Here is a 17,978-nt window from a genome sequence, read left to right as displayed (position 1 = left end):
TTAATCTTAACACGGGTTATCCCACAAATTTGGGACCTGTTCAGAAACCAGTGAGTGCAAGGGGTTAATACGACAGTGTTGGTGAGGATTTACAGGGTGGGGGATGGAGGGGACTTGGAAAGGAGGAAGTTTGCACATGGACTGTGGCAGTCGGAATAGGGAGACTTCATTATCATAGTATCAGAAAATGAAGTTTCGAGGGGATTGGGTCCTCCGACGTATTCCATATCTACGACAGGTAATCACCACAGCTGTGCTGCTTCTAAACTTTTTTCTGCGTCCTACGCCGATGCCCCGTCGTCGAGGACCTCCTCCGACGTCATCCGATGTGATAAGTAGGACGCATGACGCCCGTAGCGTCAGTTCTGTTTTTTCCGCGAACGTGTTGCTTCGTGAATCTCGGTTATGCCTCGACTCTTTGGAGTTCTGTTCTTCTCGGTTCTTCAAACCTGTTCGTTTTTGTGAGAAAATCCTTCGTAAGAAGATGTCTTCTACTTAGTCTTCGACCCCGCGTCCGGGCTTCAAGAAGTGCGGGGAGTGTGGGTCCAAGATGTCGGTGACGGACTCGCACAACGCCTGCCTCTGGTGCCTCGGGGAGGCCCACGACACGGATGACTGTATCGACTGCCAGTCGCTCACGTCCAAAGCCTTGCGGGAACGTAAGAAGGAGTTGTCGGTAGGTCGGGTGTCCAAGCCCCGGAAGTCAAAGTCTGCGGGGCTTTCGACGGATGATTCGAGAGGTGACTCTCCGCGTCGTCGGAAGTCTCGTGGGTATCCTTCTAGGAGTCGGTCTCGCCACTCCTCGGCCTCTTCGAGGCATTCTCGGAAGCGCCAACAGCGGTGGTCTTCCAGGTCCTCTTCTGAGGACTCTGCCCAGCATGTCGCTTACCCCACCAGCCGTGCGACGCCGGAGGAATGGGCTTCCTTCGGGAAGAAAATGCTGGCGATTCTCGAGTCGCATGGTACTAAGCCGTCCGCGCCCCTGAGTGGGGTCGGCCGTGAGAGGTTGAGAGACACCACTCGCAAGAGGGGTCGGCACGAGTCACGGGAGAGGTCCCGTTCGGACAAGGGGACTCGTTCTCGACGTACCCTTTCCAGGTCCTGGTCCTCGACGCGATCGAGACCGTGTACACCTGTGATCTCTTCGAGGAAGACATCGACGCCTGAGGCGTCGAGGGCGTCGACAGGCTTTCTCGAGGCTCCGAGGAAGTCGTCGAAGCCGTCGACGCTCAGGTCAGGACACGCTCGGAGCTCCGGCTTCGAGGACTGTGTCGACGCCGTCGATGCTGGCGGCGCTGCATCTGACGTCGACGCTGATTTACTCGACGCCGGCGCCGATTCACTCGACGCCTTTTGGGGCCGGGGTGTCGGAGGTACCCCGTGGCACGGGGGAACCCCCTAGAAAGGCTCTGGTTAAGAGCAAGCACTCTCGGGTGCCTTCTTTTCACCACCTGGAATATATTTCGGAGGTGGATGAGGATTCTGATGGCCTGGTTCCTAGTCAGGTTCCAGATGAGATGGTCTCGGGCCATAGCCAATTTGACGATTTGAGGCATTCGCTGCATGATGCCAGTGGACTGGACACCTCTCCGGAGGTGGAGTTTTGTAGGCCTGAGCCTAGCTCTCATGCCGATTCCTCGTACCGGCGCCTTATGGCTAGGGTCTCCGAGTACTTGGGATGGTCTGCTCCCCCAGGAGAGTTTGTGCAGGATGATCTCATGGACATCCTTGATGTTGGTCCCCCAACTGACCCGGTACTGCCGTTTCATATGGCTCTACAGAGAAGGGTGGCGGCGGCTTGGACTGCTCCAGAGAGTCTCCCGGCGGTGGGCAGGTCCTTGTTGCGAAAATACCGTCCAGCCAGTAGCGACCCCTGCTACTTGACCAGGCACCCCACTCCGGAGAGTTTGGTGGTGCAGGTGGCCACGGCCCCGGCAAAGCAGGCGTCGTACCCTACCATCCCTCCTGATAGGGACGACAAACGTTTTGATGGCTGGGCGAAGAAAGTGTTTTCTTCGGGGGGGTATGGCGCTTCAGGCGGCCAACTCCATATGTGCCTTGTCTCGTTTCACACACACTCTGTGGAGCTGTGTTGCGTTAGCGGCTGAACATATTTGCAAAGGGGACGAACGGGATGGTTTCCTTGCTATGGTCCAGGATGGTAAGGATGCCATGTGTGAGTCTGTTCAGTCGGGTTTGGACATGGCTGAATGCGTCAGCAGGTCCATGGCGGCGAGCATCGTGATACGCAGGTTTGCGTGGTTGTGGAAGTCTGGGTTTGCTCCTGATGTGCAGTCCTGGCTCCTCAACATGCCCTTTGACGGTGAACACCTTTTTGGCAGCAAGGCTGACGAGAGCCTTGAGAGGTTGCAGACCTCCAAAGCTGCAGCGAAGTCGTTGGGCGCTGCAGTTCGCCAACCTCCGCCTTTTCGTCCTAGGGGACAGCAATGGAGGGGTGGATCCTTTCGCTATTACTCGTCCTTCAGTAAAGCGAGAGGAGCTAGCAGTCAAAGAGGCCAACACAGGGGTACCAGAGGTGGACGACAGAGTACCCGTGGTGCCAAGGCCGCTCGGGCAGTTGCCTCTTTGCCCTCAGTTAATGCCGCAGCCGCTACCACTCTGTCATGAGGCCATGTCCCATGGTTCGCCGGTTGTGGGGAAGGCTGGCGCAGCATCTTGTAGAGTGGCGTGCCATTACTTCAGCTGTGTGGGTTCTGGAGATCATAACCCACGGCTACTGTCTTCCCTTTCGGCAGAGGCCTCACGACAATCCACCAGGGAACCTCTCTTTGAAGAGTCCGGATCCGCTCCTTGCGCAGGAAATTCAAGCCCTGCTGGAGAAAGGCGCCATAGAACTGGTGCCTGTAGCGGAGAGGAACAAGGGATGGTATCCCCCTTATTTTTTGATTTCGAAGAAAGACGGGGGGGATTGAGACCCATCATGAACTTGCGCGGTTTGAACAAACTCCTCAGGAAGGACAAGTTCAAGATGGTTACTCTCTCTCAAATCCTCCAGGCCCTTCAGCTTCAGGACTGGTTGGTGTCTCTCGACCTCAAGGATGCTTACTTCCATGTGCCGATCCATCCCAAGCACAAGAAGTACCTGAGGTTCGCGGTTGGCGACTCGCTCTTTCAGTTTCGGGTCCTGCCGTTCGGATTGACCTCCGCCCGAGGGTTTTCACCAAGCTAATGGTGGTGGTGGCAGCGCATCTCAGGCAGGGGGGTTTCACGTCTACCCCTACCTGGACGATTAGTTGATCAGGGGGAGCTCTCCCGAGCAAGTCCTGGATCATCTGTCCGTCACCTGCCACTCCCTTCACAGGCTGGGCTTCTCCCTCAATTTAAAGAAGTCCCATTTGACGCCAACACAGCGGCTCCAGTACATCGGAGCAGTGCTCAACACTTCCCTGGGGCAGTGTTTTCCTCCCCAGGTGAGGGCTCTTCACATTCAGCAGATGGTTCACAAGCTTTGGCATGCCCAGACACTCCCAGCGTTCGAGTTCTTGAGGTTGCTCGGCCTCATGGCATCCTTCATTCTTCTGGTGCCAGAGGCTCGCCTGCGGATGAGATCTTTGCAGTGGGCACTCAAGATGCAATGGTTGCAGTCCTCCGGCAGGATGTCGGACCCGGTTCAGGTGCCGCCCTCGGTCGCCCAGGACCTTCTGTGGTGGGCCGTCGAAGGCAACTTGATGAAGGGGGCTCTGTTTTGGCTTCCCTGGCCAGAGGCGACGATCGTGACGGATGCATCCCTCATGGGGGATGCTCATGCCAACGAGCTGACAGTCAGCGGTCGTTGGTCTCCGTCGGAGTCCAGACTCCATATCAATCTGTTGGAGCTGAGGGCCGTCAGGCTAGCCCTGAAGGCTTTTCTGCCGACTGTGCGAGGAAAGAATGTCCTGATCCTGATGAACAACACAGTGGCCATGCACTACCTCAACAAAAAGAGGGGGGGGCAGGGTCACTTCCTCTGTGCAGGGAGGCGATGCAGCTCGAGTTCTGGGCCATCAAGCAGGAAGTTTCGATCTCGGCAGTTCATCTGGCCGGAGACGAAAACGTGACGGCGGACGCTCTGAGCAGGCAGAGCACGATCTCTCACGAGTGGGAGTTGGCTCAGAAGATTCTCCTGGAGATCTTCGCCCTTTGGGGGACCCCTCAAGTGGATCTCTTCGACTCCAGTGTCAATCGGAAGTGCGAGAGGTTCTGCTCGTGGGAATTTCCTCCAAAAGGAGCCTTAGGAGACGCGTTCGTGGTGGAGTGGTCATTCCCACTGCTGTACGCGTTTCCTCCAGTCCCCGTCATCCCGCAAATGCTGCGGAGGTTACGGAAGTTCGGTTCCCGGATGATCCTCATTGCTCCGGCGTGGGCTCGGAGGACGTGCTACCCGGACCTTCTCGACTTGTTCATCTGTCCTCCACATCGTCTTCCCTACCGAGACGATCTGCTCTCATGGGAGGGGGGGGGGGTCAGGTGCTCCATCCAGAGGTCAGATCCCTCAACCTTCACGCTTGGCTTCTGAAAGGTTGAGGTATAAGGATTGGGACCTCCCTGAAGACGTGATGGAGGTGTTGCCCTCGGCCCGACGGCCAGCAACAAAGTCTCTGTACCGTTGGCGTAAGTTCTGCGACTGGTGCAGAGTTCAGAATGTGGATCCTTTTGCATGTGACATCCCCATGGTTCTGTCCTTTTTTACTTTCTTTGGCCCACAGGGGCTTGCAAGTGGGTACCATTAAAGGTTACCTGATGGCACTGTCCATCTTTAAGCGCTCGTCTGAAGAGTGTTCCTACTTTAAAATCTCTTTAATTTCACAGTTTCTGAAAGGGCTCACTAATGTGTTCCCTCCGTCACCTTTCCTGGTGCCCGGTTGGGATTTAAACCTTGTTCTTAAGTTTCTTATGGGTGCTCCGTTTGAGCCTTTACATTCTTGCCCTTTGAGGCTGTTAATTCTGAAAACTGTTTTTAGTTGCGTTTACTTCCGCTCGCAGAGTGAGTGAGTGAGTTACAGGCACTTTCAGTTAAGCCACCCTTTACTGTATTTCACAGGGACCGGGTTGTCCTTAGAGTTCGTCCTTCTTTTCTTCCGAAGGTGGTTTCGGAATTTCATTTGAGCCAGAAGGTTGTTCTTCCGGCGTTCTATCCTCCTCCACATCCTGGTAAGGAAGAGGAGAGGCTCCATAGGCTTGATCCTAGGAGAGCTTTAAGCTTTTATGTTTCACGCATGTCCCGAGTCAGAGTGGACGATCAACTCTTTATTGGTTACGCTGGAAAGCGTTTGGGACAAGCTGTGACGAAACAGATTTTGTCTCGCTGGATTATTTTGGCCATCTCGGAGTGTTACTGCTTGGCGGGTAAGTACCCACCGGCTGGCTTGCGGGCCCATTCTACCAGGGCTATGGCTGCATCTACTGCCCTGCAGAGGGGTGTTCCTATTCGCAACATCTGTGATGCAGCCACCTGGGCTTCAGTACATACATTTGTACGTCACTATTCCCTCGATTCCATCCGAGGACAAGATCTGGCCTTTGGCAAGGCGGTCCTTTGCTCTATTTGATTGGCAATTCTAAATTTTGATTCTAAATTCTTTCCCTCCTCCTTGCTCTGGTACTGCTTTGGGAGTCTGTCATAGATATGGAATAGGTCAGAGGACCCAATCCCCTCGAAGAACAAGTTACTTTTTTACCTGGTAACGTTCTTTCGATGGGATGGTCCGACGACGTATTCCATATCGCTCCCTCCCTACCTTCCCTGCTGCAGAATTTCTTTTGCGATTGCAGCTTACGTTCCGCGAGACTTTGTGTCTGACTGGCAGTAGACTAATGTCACACGTTCTGGGGGAAAAAACTACAACTGAGGCTACGGGCGTCGTGCGTCCTACTTATCACATCGGACGACGTCGGAGGAGGTCCTCGACGACGGCGCATCGACATCATCGACGCAGGACGCAGACACCGAAAAAAGTTTCCGAAGCAGCACAGCTGTGGTGATTACCTGTCATAGATATGGAATACGTCGTCGGACCATCCCATCGAAAGAACGTTACCAGGTAAGAAAGTAACTTGTTCATTACAATGGGAATTATTACTGGATAGAATTACTGTTAACACAAGGCCGCATCACAGTTACCGCAGTAGATTTCTGTGGGAATTTCTAGGGGTAAACTACCATGGAAATGAATGTAGGGGGTGGTGGGAAGGAGGCATGGGCTAATGCCCAGTGGTCCATGGTCTTTTCTTGCTTATTGTATCAACATTGACAATGAGCACCACCGCAGGCAATAGCTGGTTGGATCTGGTTAATGACTAGAATGGAGGATATGGGCTGCAGTGAACTTCCTTGTTACCAAGCCAGTAGCTCAATAAAGGTACAAAAGCTCATGAAACTATCGGGCATGATGGCATTGTGTCTTCACCACCCCCTCTGATTATCTTAATGTGTGCCTAATAAAACAGTTGCATACATGCCACTGGACACAGGCGTCTGGGGCGAACTAGTGATAGTTCCACAAAAAGTGCTAAACTCACTGCAGTGTTGGACAGAAACAAATGTGTTAAAGGGGAAAACCTTTGCCTGCCAGTGCAAGGAACCTTTGCTACAAATGCATTGTAGTAGGTTGGGGGTGTCCATTGCTAAATTTTCAAGGCAAGCCGACAGATCTACAAATGTTACAGAACAAAAACATACTGCAGCTGCTTGCAATCAAGAGGCCCTATGTGCTTGCAAAAACACAAGAGGAGCGTATCACACTCTAAGGTCTTCTATTCTTGCACAACAGATTTGGCATTGGTGCATAAGCCAGAGGATCACCAATTGAGTCACAGCACATTCTGGGAGTGCAAAACTGTGTTGCAAACAGTTTAATCTGGGTGGTTGGACCAAGAACACGAACAGCAAGCCACACAAACACGTTTTCACGGCAATGGGCCATCCACAAATGGGCTTTTTTGCAGTAAAAGAAAACTTCAAATGCGAAAAGGGGTCCCTAGATTACATCACGACCCGCTAGAAGCAATACAACAGGCCATCGACGCAGCCCGCAAGACCACAAACCACACTGTCCCAGAAGTCGGCACCACAACCAGCACAACTCTCAATTGGTTCAAACTCAAAAGCAAATCTTAAACTATTAAGAGACCAACATTACTGGGTCTCATCGACTGATGGCCAATGGATATCTACAAAAAGCTACTCGCCTACAAAACACCAGCGCTCTACTTTTTTCTCTACTTATCAATGTATCCCTAAACACGGAAGAAATGCCAAAAATATTCAAATCGGTGTATATCAAATCACTCCTAAAAGATAAGGGAAACACAAGTGACCCTACTAACTACCGACCCATATCAAACCTACCATATCTAGCGAAAATTGTGGAGAGCCATGTTTACGAAGAACACTGCCGACTTAAATTAGCATCCAAAATGTCGGGCGCAATGCGGCCTGAGGACGAGGCTGAGCTTCATTGGCGTTTCTAGGCAGCGTGTTTATTTTGATTTAAACGTAAACATCCGCTGGCACGCGGAAAGCCGGCGGCCACGCACAAGGCCACTATACGGCCAAGCCCCGTTTGCCCCTGTTCGCACCAGGGCGCACGGACTAGAGCGCTCCTTGAACTGAACCCTCTCTTACTATACAACGCTTCTCACGAAAGAATTCCAAGTGTCAATGGACTCATTATGCACGACTCATAAGTGAGTACGGACAATCGCTAATAACAAGCAAATGACTAATGTATATTTACACCATAGATATGCTCACTTGGTAAATCATTTGTACGTAATTGACTGCCCTTGGCACTACTCCACTGATTTGTAGTGCTCCTATGCCTGATTAGCCCTCACCTTGCCTACTCAGCCTAGAACACATATATATGAATAAGACTATATATCTCTGTACCTGTCCAGTGATCACATGCCACCTAGTCCAATCCCAAACCCCACATAATCGCTTGTTAATCCCTGACTACTATGCCTAGTCTTGACTATTTGTTTTACATTAGCCCTGCCCAGCCTTCTATGTATTTTACTTATACATTACATGCTATTATTTGACATCTAGTCCTGTGACAAACAGATTCAGCCCCACTGTGCTACCAGCCCTGAGATATCCCAATCAACATGTTCTATTGTGTTACCTAGCCGAGGCTACCTTGCTTATACCTATCCAGCTCCATCAACTTGCCCGCGTCATCGCCTCCACTGTCACCTAGATTATCTTCCTAGCATGCCTTCCGCAGTCCTCCTTTTTGCCCTAGGCATACAAATTACTACCTATACCTTAATGGGCCCTGCTAGTCACTACACTCGCACACCTCTGAGCCCGACCTGCCTAACTATGACCGCAGCTATCACCAGGCTTGCCACTCAGCCGAACCTTTCTACACAAAGCCAAGCCATCTCCTATACCTGCAACACCAACACCAGGAACTCCAGACTTAGATCAAGGTTGGACAAACTATTTGAACCCCTGGTCAGACTCTCACCCAGCTCTAATGCTATTCTTAACCACTACCCGAATCAATATGCCACCAACTCCAACCCCCATAATAATCACTCCCCCCCCCCCAATGGTGAAGAGCACAGCGCCTCAACCCAAGACCTCTGACCCCATACACCAGACTGCAAATAAAGACCCACATATACCACTGCTTAAGGGAACCTTCTTAAACACCAGGTCCCTAGTAGCACATGCCACAGAAATTGCAGATCTGATCTTAGCTGATAGCCTCGACTTTCTCGCCTTAAACGAAACATGGCTACATGCTGCAGCAGGACCCATTCTCATGCTAGCTGTGCCTGATGGCTACACCATTCTCAGGCAAGATAGACATGAGTCCTGAGGAGGCGGTATCACCATCATTTTCAAATCCAGCCTCGCCATGAGACTCGTCCCCTCCCAAAATTTCAAATCCTGTGAAACCCTCGCAGTCCAACTACCACTGGCCAACTCCCAAACTCTAACTTTACACCTGATCTATCGACCACCTAGTCCTATCGGATCATTCGAGGAGGACATCTCCATACTCCTCTAATAACCTCAAAAATTCATCCCAAGTTCTACTCCTTGGCAACTTCAACCTGGGATACAGTGATCATAACCGAAGTTGGCCTATTCCAAAAAGTCTCTTCACCCATCCACAATAAAGGAAGAATATTAGACTGGGTAGCTGACTACAATTGTCATGCTAATATCACCTCCATCTCCCCTTTAACTTGGTCAGACCACTCCATCGTGTCCTTTGCACTTTCCACCACCAGACCTCTCCCCAACAAGATCCCCTCCACCCCACCTGCCGTAACTAGAAGCAAAAAAACATCACCACTAATAGGCTCATCCCAGCCATCCTCCCCACTCTTAACTCCCTTCCAGACCATACCGACCCAGGTACTCTGGTCGATGAGTACAACCAAATCGTGTTAACATCACTAGATACAATTGCCTCGCTCAAACTGAGACCCAGCAAACCTAAAACTCACCTGAACAAATGGTTCACCTCAAAGAGCTAAGACAAAATAAAATAACTTGTGAGGCCACCTGGCGACTACTACCCTCAGAAGCCAACAAAAACAAACTCATCAAGATTTCAACCCTCTACAAAAAAGAAATCTGCCTGGCCAAAAAAGAATCTTGCAACACCCGAATCGCCTAAGCTAACTCTAGCATGAAGAAGTTATTCACCATTCTTAAAGAGATAGAAACCCATATCTCGACGCCAGACACTTGCACAAAAGACAAAAGCTGGTGCTCCAGTATCCAACATGCACTTACTAATAAAATAACCACCCTCCAACTCAAAATAGCCCAAAAGGAAGCATCCTTAAACACGCCCATTAGCTCACTGCCACCCAACACTCCCCCTACCATCCTCACACAGTCTAACTCTGAGCCACCTTCCACACCCAACTCACCACCTACTTGCTTCAAATTCTCTAAAATATCCATCCTTGAAGTTGAAAAAATTATACTTTAACTTAAGCCCTCCAATTGTTAGGGTGACCCCAGCCCAGCTTATCAAGCTTCGGGCTCGGGTGGTCGGCACGATTCATGGGAGAGGTCCCGCTCGGACAAGGGGAATCGTTCTAGTCATGCCGGTTCCAGGTCCCGGTCCTCGACGCGGTCGAGCCCGTGTGCAACTGTGAAGTCTTCAAAGAAGAAGTCGACGCCGGTGGTGCGGGGGTCGTCGACGGACTCTCTCGAGGCTCCACCTTCGAGGAAGTTTTCAACGCCATCGGCGCCCAGGCTGTCGAAGGACATGCTCGGGGCTCCACCCTCGAGGCCTGTGTCAAAGCCATTGATGCTGTCGGTGCCGCGCTCGATGCCGATTCACTCGACGTCGGCTCCGTTTCACTCGATGCCCTCAACGTCTTTCGAGGCTGTGGTGTCGGAGGTACCCCATGGCACGGGGGAACCCCCTAGAAAGGCTCTGGCCAAGGCAAAACATGTCTTTCTCCTGTATTCTTTGCCCCCTTTCCAGCCTATGGAGTATATTTCCGAGGTGGAGGAGGGTTCTGAAGATGGGTTGGTTCCAGACACGGTGCCGGATGAGATTCTTTCTGGTCGTTGCCAGATTGAGGACTTGCGTCAGTCACTGCATGACGCTAGTGGTCTGGACACCTCTCCGGAGGTGGAGTTCTGTAGGCCTGAGCCTGGCACCCATGCTGAGTCATCGTACCGGCGCCTTATGTCGAGGGTCACAGACTACTTGGGGTGGTCGGTGCCCCCAGTTGATTTTGTGCAGGATGACCTTACGGATATCCTCGATCAAGGTCAACCCACTGACCCGGTACTGCCATTCCATATGGCTTTCCAAAGAAGGGTGGCAGCGGCTTGGACTGCTCCGGAGAGTCTCCCGGCAGTAGGCAAGTCTTAGCCGTGAAAATACCGCCCAGCCAGTAGTGACCCCTGCTACTTGACCATGCACCCCACTCCGGAGAGTTTGGTGGTGCAGGCGGCTACGGCCCAGCAAAGCAGGCGTCGTATCCTACCATCCCTCCTGATAGGGACGACAAGCGTTTTGATGGCTGGGCGAAGAAAGTGTTTTCTTCAGGGGGTATGGCGCTTCAGGCAGCCAACTCTGTATGTGCCTTGTCTCGTTTCATGCACACTCTGTGGAACTGTATTGCCTTAGCGGCTGAACATATTCCCGAAGGGGACGAACGGGATGGTTTTCTTGCCATTATTCAGGATGGCAAGGATGCCATGTGTGAATCCATTCAGTCGGGTTTTGACATGGCCGACTGTGTCAGCCGGTCCATGGTGGCGAGCACCGTGATACGCAGGTTTGCATGGTTGGGGAAGTCCGGGTTTGCTCCTGATGTGCAAGCCAGGCTCCTTAACATGCCCTTTGATGGTGAACATCTTTTTGGCAGCAAGACTGACGATAGCCTTGAGAGGTTGCAGACCTCCAAAGCTGCAGCAAAGTCTCTGTACCGTTGGCGTAAGTTCGTTGGGCGCTGCAGTCCGCCAACCTCTGCCTTTTCGTCCTAGGGGACAGCAATGGAGGGGAGGTTCCTTTTTGTTATTACTCATCCTTTAGTAAAGCGAGAGGAGCTGCAAGTCAAAGGGGCAACCGTAAGAGTGCCAGAGGTGGAAAACAAGGCACACGAGGTGCCAAGGCAGCTCGGGCTGTTGCCTCTTTACTCTCAGGCAACGCAGCAGCCGCTTCTGCTCAGTCCTGAGGCCCATGCTTCACCGGTTGGGGGAAGGCTGGCGCAGCATCTTGTAGAATGGCGTGCCATTACTTCAGATGTGTGGGTTCTGGAGATCATAGCCCACGGCTGTCTTCCTTTCCTGCAGAGGCCTCAAGACAATACACTAGGGAACCTCTCTTTGAAGAGTCCGGATCCGCTCCTTGCGCAGGAAATTCAATCCCTGCTGGAGAAAGGCGCCAGAGAACTAGTACCTGTAGTGTAGAGGAACAAGGGATGGTATTCCCCTTATTTTTTTGATTTCGAAGAAAGACTGGGGATTGAGACCCATCATGGACTTGCGCGGTTTGAACAAACTCCTCTGGAAGGACAAGTTCAAGATGGTTACTCTCTCTCAAATCCTCCAGGCCCTTCAACTTCAGGACTGGTTGGTGTCTCTCGACCTCAAGGACGCTTATTTTCATGTGCTGATCCATCCCAAGCACAAGAAGTACCGGAGGTTCGCGGTTGGCGACTCGCACTTTCAGTTTCGGGTCCTGCCGTTCGGATTGACCTCCGCCCCAAGGGTTTTCACCAAGCTCATGGTGGTGGTGGCGGCAGTGTATCTCAGGAAAGGGGGATTCACGTCTACCCCTACCTGGATGATTGGTTGATCAGGGCATGCTCTCCCGAGCAAGTCCTGGATCATCTGTCCGTCACCTGCCACTCCCTTCACAAGCTGGGCTTCTCCCTCAACTTAAAGAAGTCCCACTTGACGCCAACTCAGCGGCTCCAGTACATCGGAGCAGTGCTCGACACGTCCCTGGGGCAGTGTTTTCCTCCCCAGGTGAGGGCTCACCACATTCAGCAGATGGTGCACAAGTTTCAGCATGCCCAGAGTCTCCCAGCGTTCGAGTTCTTGAGGTTGCTCGGCCTCATGGCATCCTGCATTCTTCTGGTGCCAGAGGTCAGGTTGCGGATGAGATCTCTGCAATGGGCTCTGAAGCTCCAGTGTTCTCAGTCCTCCGGCAGGATGTCGGACCCCATTCAGGTGCCGCCCTCGGTCGCCCAGGACCTTCTGTGGTGGGCCGACTAAGGCAATCTGATGAGGGGGGCTCCATTTTGGCTTCCCTGGCCGGAGGTGACTATCGTGACGGACGCAACCCTCACGGGATGGGGAGCTCATGCCAACGAGTTGACAGTCAGCGGTCGTTGGTCTCCGTCGGAGTCCAGACTCCATATTAATCTGTTGGAGCTGAGGGCCGTCAGGTTTGCCCTGAAGGCCCTGAATGCTTTTCTGTCGACTGTGCGAGGAAGGAATGTCCTGATCCTGACGGACAACACAGTGGCCATGCACTACCTCAACAAAAAGGGGGGCGGGGGGGCAGGGTCACTTCCTATGTGTAGGGAGGCAATGCAGCTCTGGTTCTGGTCAATCCAGCAGGAAGTTTCGATCTCAGTGGTTCATCTGGCCGGAGACAAAAACAAGACGGTGGATGCTCTGAGCAGTCAGAGCGCGATCTCTCACGAGTGGGAGGTGGCTCAGGAGATTCTCCTGGAGATCTTCGCCCTTTGGGGGACCCCTCAAGTGGATCTCTTCGCCTCCAGTGTCAACCGGAAGTGCAAAAGGTTCTGCTCGCAGGAATTTCCTCCAAGAGGAGCCTTAGGAGACGCGTTCGTGGTGGAGTGGTCCTTCCCACTGCTGTATGCGTTTCCTCCAGTCCCCGTCATCCAGCAAGTGCTGCGGAAGTTAGAGGTTCGGTTCCCAAATGATCCTCATTGCTCTGGCGTGGGCCCAGAGGACGTGGTACCCGGACCTTCTCGATCTGCCCTCCACGTCGTCTTCCCTACCGAGACAATCGCTCTCACGAGAGGGGGGGGGGGGGGGTCAGGTTCTCCATCTATCTAGGATTGGGACCTCCCTCAAGATGTAATGGAGGTGTTGCTTTTGGCCAGACGGCCGGCAATGAAGTCCCTGTACCGTTGCCATTGGAGAAAGTTCTGCGACTGGTGCAGGGTTAAGAATGTGGATCCTTTTTCATGTGATATTCCTATGGTTCTGTCTTTTTTGCTTTCTTTGGCCCACAGGGGCCTGCAAGTGGGTACCATCAAAGGTTACCTGGCGGCGCTGTCTATATTTAAGCACTCGTCTGAGGAGTGATCTAATTTTAAAATCCCTTAATGTCTCAGTTTTTGAAAGGGCTCACTAATGTGTTCCCTCCGTCACCTTTCCAGAAGCCCGGTTGGGATCTGAATCTTGTTCTCAAGTTTCTAATGGGTGCTCCGTTTGAGCCTTTGCATTCTTGTCCTTTGAGACTGTTAACCCTTAAAACTGTATTTTTAGTTGCGGTCACTTCCGCTCGCAGAGTGAGTGAGTGACAGGCACTTTCAGTTAAGCCACCCTTCACTGTTTTTCTTAAGGACAGGGTTGTCCTTGGAGTTCGTCCTTCCTTTCTCCCAAAGGTGGTGTCGGAATTTCATTTAGGCCAGAAGGTTATTCTTCTGGTGTTTTATCCTCCTCCACATCCTGGTGAGGAAGTGGAGAGGCTCCATAGGCTCGATCCTAGGAGAGCTTTAAGCTTTTATATTTCACGCATGTCCCGGGTGAGAGTGGACGATCAGCTCTTTATTGGTTACGCTGGAAAGCGTTTGGGACAAGCTGTGACTAAGCACACTTTGTCTCGCTGGATTATTCTGGCAATTTCTGAATGTTATCGCTTGGCGGGTAAGGACCCACTGGTCGGCTTGCGGGCCCATTCTACCAGGGGTATGGCTGCCTCTACTGCCCTGCAGAGGGGTGTTCCTATTCGTAACATCTGTGATGCAGCCACCTGGGCTTCAGTGCATACTTTTGTACGTCACTGCTCCCTCGATTCTATCCGGGGGCAGGATCTGGCCTTTCGCAAGGCAGTCCTTTACTCTGCAATTTGATTGGTCATTCTAAATTTGTATATTCTAAATTCTTTTCCCACCTCCTTATGTTGGTACTGCTTTGGGAGTCTGTCAAAGATATGGAATACGTCGGAGGACCCAATCCCCTCGAAGAACAAGTTACTCTCTTACCTGGTAACGTTCTTTCGATGGGATGGTCCGACGATGTATTCCATATTGCTCCCTCCCTGCCTTCCCCGCTATAGAATTTCTTATGCGATTGCAGCTTACGTTTCGGCATGGCTTTCTGTGGTCATACTGGCAGACGATTGGTGCCACACGTTCTGGGGGTAAAAACTACAACTGAGGCTACGGGCGTCGTGCGTCTTACTTGTAACATCTGGTGCCGTCGGAGAAGGTCCTAGAGGACGGCGTATCGACGTCATCGACGCAGGACGCAGACAACGAATGATTTTCCTAGGCAGCACAGCTGTGGTGATTACTGTCATAGATATGGAATACGTCGTCGGATCATCCCATATAAAGAACGTTACCAGGTAAGAGTAACTTGTTCGTCTGTGGGATTAGAGTTGCTGTGAGGGTTTGTTACTGGTCGTAGTAGGAGAAGTATGTTATCAGGGGTGATGTTTCGTGAGTTTCTTGATGGTACTGCTGGTACTGCTGGAGTGAGTTGTGATGGGATAATCAGCTGGGTTGTGTTGTTGATAGAGAAAAGAATGATATTGTGATATGGGCATGGGTTGTTGGCTAGAATATTGGTTTGAGAATTGCAGTCTTCTAGCCAGTGAGGAATGCAGCCTTTATAGTGTGTCGGGTTGGATACTCGATGAAGTAAGCCTTGCGCTTCAATAGTGTTTGCAATGTCAAGCGCTTGGGCGTCTGCGGGGTCGTTGTGACTGAAGTTGAAATACCCCAGAATTATCATTTTTGAGGAGGGCCTGTCATATAGTGTATCCCTCCGGGATGGCTAGGAAAAGGCCTGGGCCGGTGGCTGGGTGCAGCCAACCTTCAGAGATAGCTAGTATGTCCAATTTGTTGATGGTGATGAGGTCTGCAATATCAGGGGCATGAGCTAGGAGGGATCTGGCATTAATGAGGGCTTGCTTCAGGTGTGTTTTTGATATCCGATTTCAAATTGTCCAGAGTGGTGGCCTTTTAGTATTAGGTTCTACTGGTGTTTTTTTTTTTTAGGTGTAGGTTTTGTGGTGGTCAGTTGGTAACCCCTTGTATCTTTGGGTACTTTGGAATCTGCATCTGTGATCCCCGAGGTGCCCATGTGATCAATTAAGCTTGGGGGGTGAGCCTGTTTTTTTTTTTTTCTTTTTCAGGATGTATTTGCTTCTAGTAATTGAGGGGTTTTTAGTTATTTAATTGAGTTGTTCATTTCTCCAGGTGATAGATGGAGTGGTGGGTTAGTAGGTGGTGTTGGGTGGAGGTTATGCGAGAGGGTAGGCGTTTGTTCCTAGTCTGGAGAGAGCATGGTTTCTTAGGGTATAAGGCAAATTCTGGTCGCGTAGTTAGCTGATGTGGGGTAGTGTTCCGAAGCCATGCCAACAGCTGGAGACGGAATGCTAGATGATTATTCCTGTGCTCAAGGGAGCATGGACACTTGGTGTTATGGATGGTCTTATGTCCAGAGGGAGGGAAGGAGGGAGGAAGCAAGCTGCATCTGATCTGGAATGGGGTTGGTCATTGTGAGTGGTCTACGGTCAGGTGTTAGGTGGCTATTGCCTCTCAAGCATGTGCAGAGCCCTTCTTAAGGCCTGCAGCTGTAGTCAAGAGCACACCTAGATTAGATTAATGCCTAGGGACTTGCTAAACATAATAAAACCACACATGGATTTGATTAAGGGCTAGGTGCCTGCTAAATGTAGTAACGGTCCAGATTGATTTAAGTGATGCCCATTGGGCTTGCGAGCAGATAATGAAGCTGGTAGAGTTGGGATAGGGCCAAGGGCTTGCAAGATGTATGCAGGTGTAGGGAAGGGACTCCTTAATTCGGGACGTCCAGATAGTTAGTGGCCAAGTGTGTCTATCGTCTGGCTATGGGTGAAGTCATTAGTGTGATGGTGGCTGAGAGTAGCTAGGATGCATACGGCCTTACTTCAGTGTCATGGGGATGGTTTCCTACTTGAGAATTTACTTGTGCAGACAACGAGAGGCTGTATGAAGATGTCAGCTGGGAGGGGAGTGAGGGCTGAGTGATTTACAGGGACGAAGGCCTCAAGTTTGTCAGGCGCGCACCACAGTGGCTGCGTTGTATGCACAATGTGTTGTGTTACAGTGCTTTGCTAAAAATAAAAAGAATATTATGAGGACATCTTTTATCAGCTGTTGTCGCGTCTGAAAACCCCACTAGGCTTACGTTTCTTTGAAAATGTCGCCACGCTGGTGCTGCAAATGTTTCCCTTCCGCACTCCACATAAGGTGGGGTATGCTGATCTCACAAATCAAAATACAGGAGGGTTAAAAAGGGTGTCACCCTGCTTTGGTAACAGTAGTTAACCCAGATAAAATAAAACGACAGGTGAAGGAGCTTCCAGCAACACTGCACAGAAAGTGCTGTGTGCTGCAGTGTTAAAATAGAGACGCCAGAAAAGATGGAGGAGAGCATGACTCCATTAAAAAGTACCAAAAAGGGTTCTCAAGTATAGATTAAAAGAAATGAGTGTGGATAAGGCTTCCCTGTGCAAATTACTCGAGACAGAGTTAAAACAGAAGTTAAGGATGCCCTGGGAAAAGTATTCAACATTCTGTACTTTAAGAACGGAATACTAAAGAGAGAGAACTTTATGAATCTGAGTTCAGAGGAACTAACCAAGTGAAATATGTGCCTAGGTGAGTATAAACTGAATTATAATCACTGAGGAGAAAAAGTCTATTGGAAAAATAATGCAAGCCCAAGAATATGTTTAAATCGGTAATCTGAACCATGGATCCTTCTACCCTTGAAAATCACCTTTGGCGAACTTTTGTAGAACAGTCAGTCCTTTTTGAAGAACTACAAAGACTAATCCATGAAGTCACAAGAGACTATTTAATAGTGGTTTATTAAGCAAGAACACGATCTATTGGCACTGAAAGTACCCTCAGGAGAAGGACATTCTTCCCTTGCTGAAGCTGGTTTTCATAGTAGTAGGGTCAGTTAGGTTAGTATGGAAAGGGGAATTTCGCACATAACGGACGAGCATCTTAGTAAGGTAGGCAGGGCTCACCCCTAGTGATGAGGAAAGCTAGGCTTTATAATCTTATTTTAATAAAAAATCGATGATTCATGGAGTGTCCGAATCCTCCTGACTTGCGACAGAAGTGTAGACTATCTTAACTGAGAGTCATCCTTCCACCCCCTTATTCCACTAATGAGCACATGCATGAATAACATCTCAGTAATTCAAAAATTACCTCATGGCTGACTGCTGTAGTGGGGTGAACCAGAGTTAAGATGGTCGTCACTTCCACATCTG

Source organism: Ambystoma mexicanum, chromosome 2p (assembly GCF_040938575.1).
Source record: "Ambystoma mexicanum isolate Mex_15411 chromosome 2p, UKY_AmexF1_1, whole genome shotgun sequence".
Taxonomy (NCBI): domain Eukaryota; kingdom Metazoa; phylum Chordata; class Amphibia; order Caudata; family Ambystomatidae; genus Ambystoma; species Ambystoma mexicanum.
Note: the sequence above shows the minus strand (reverse complement) of the source record.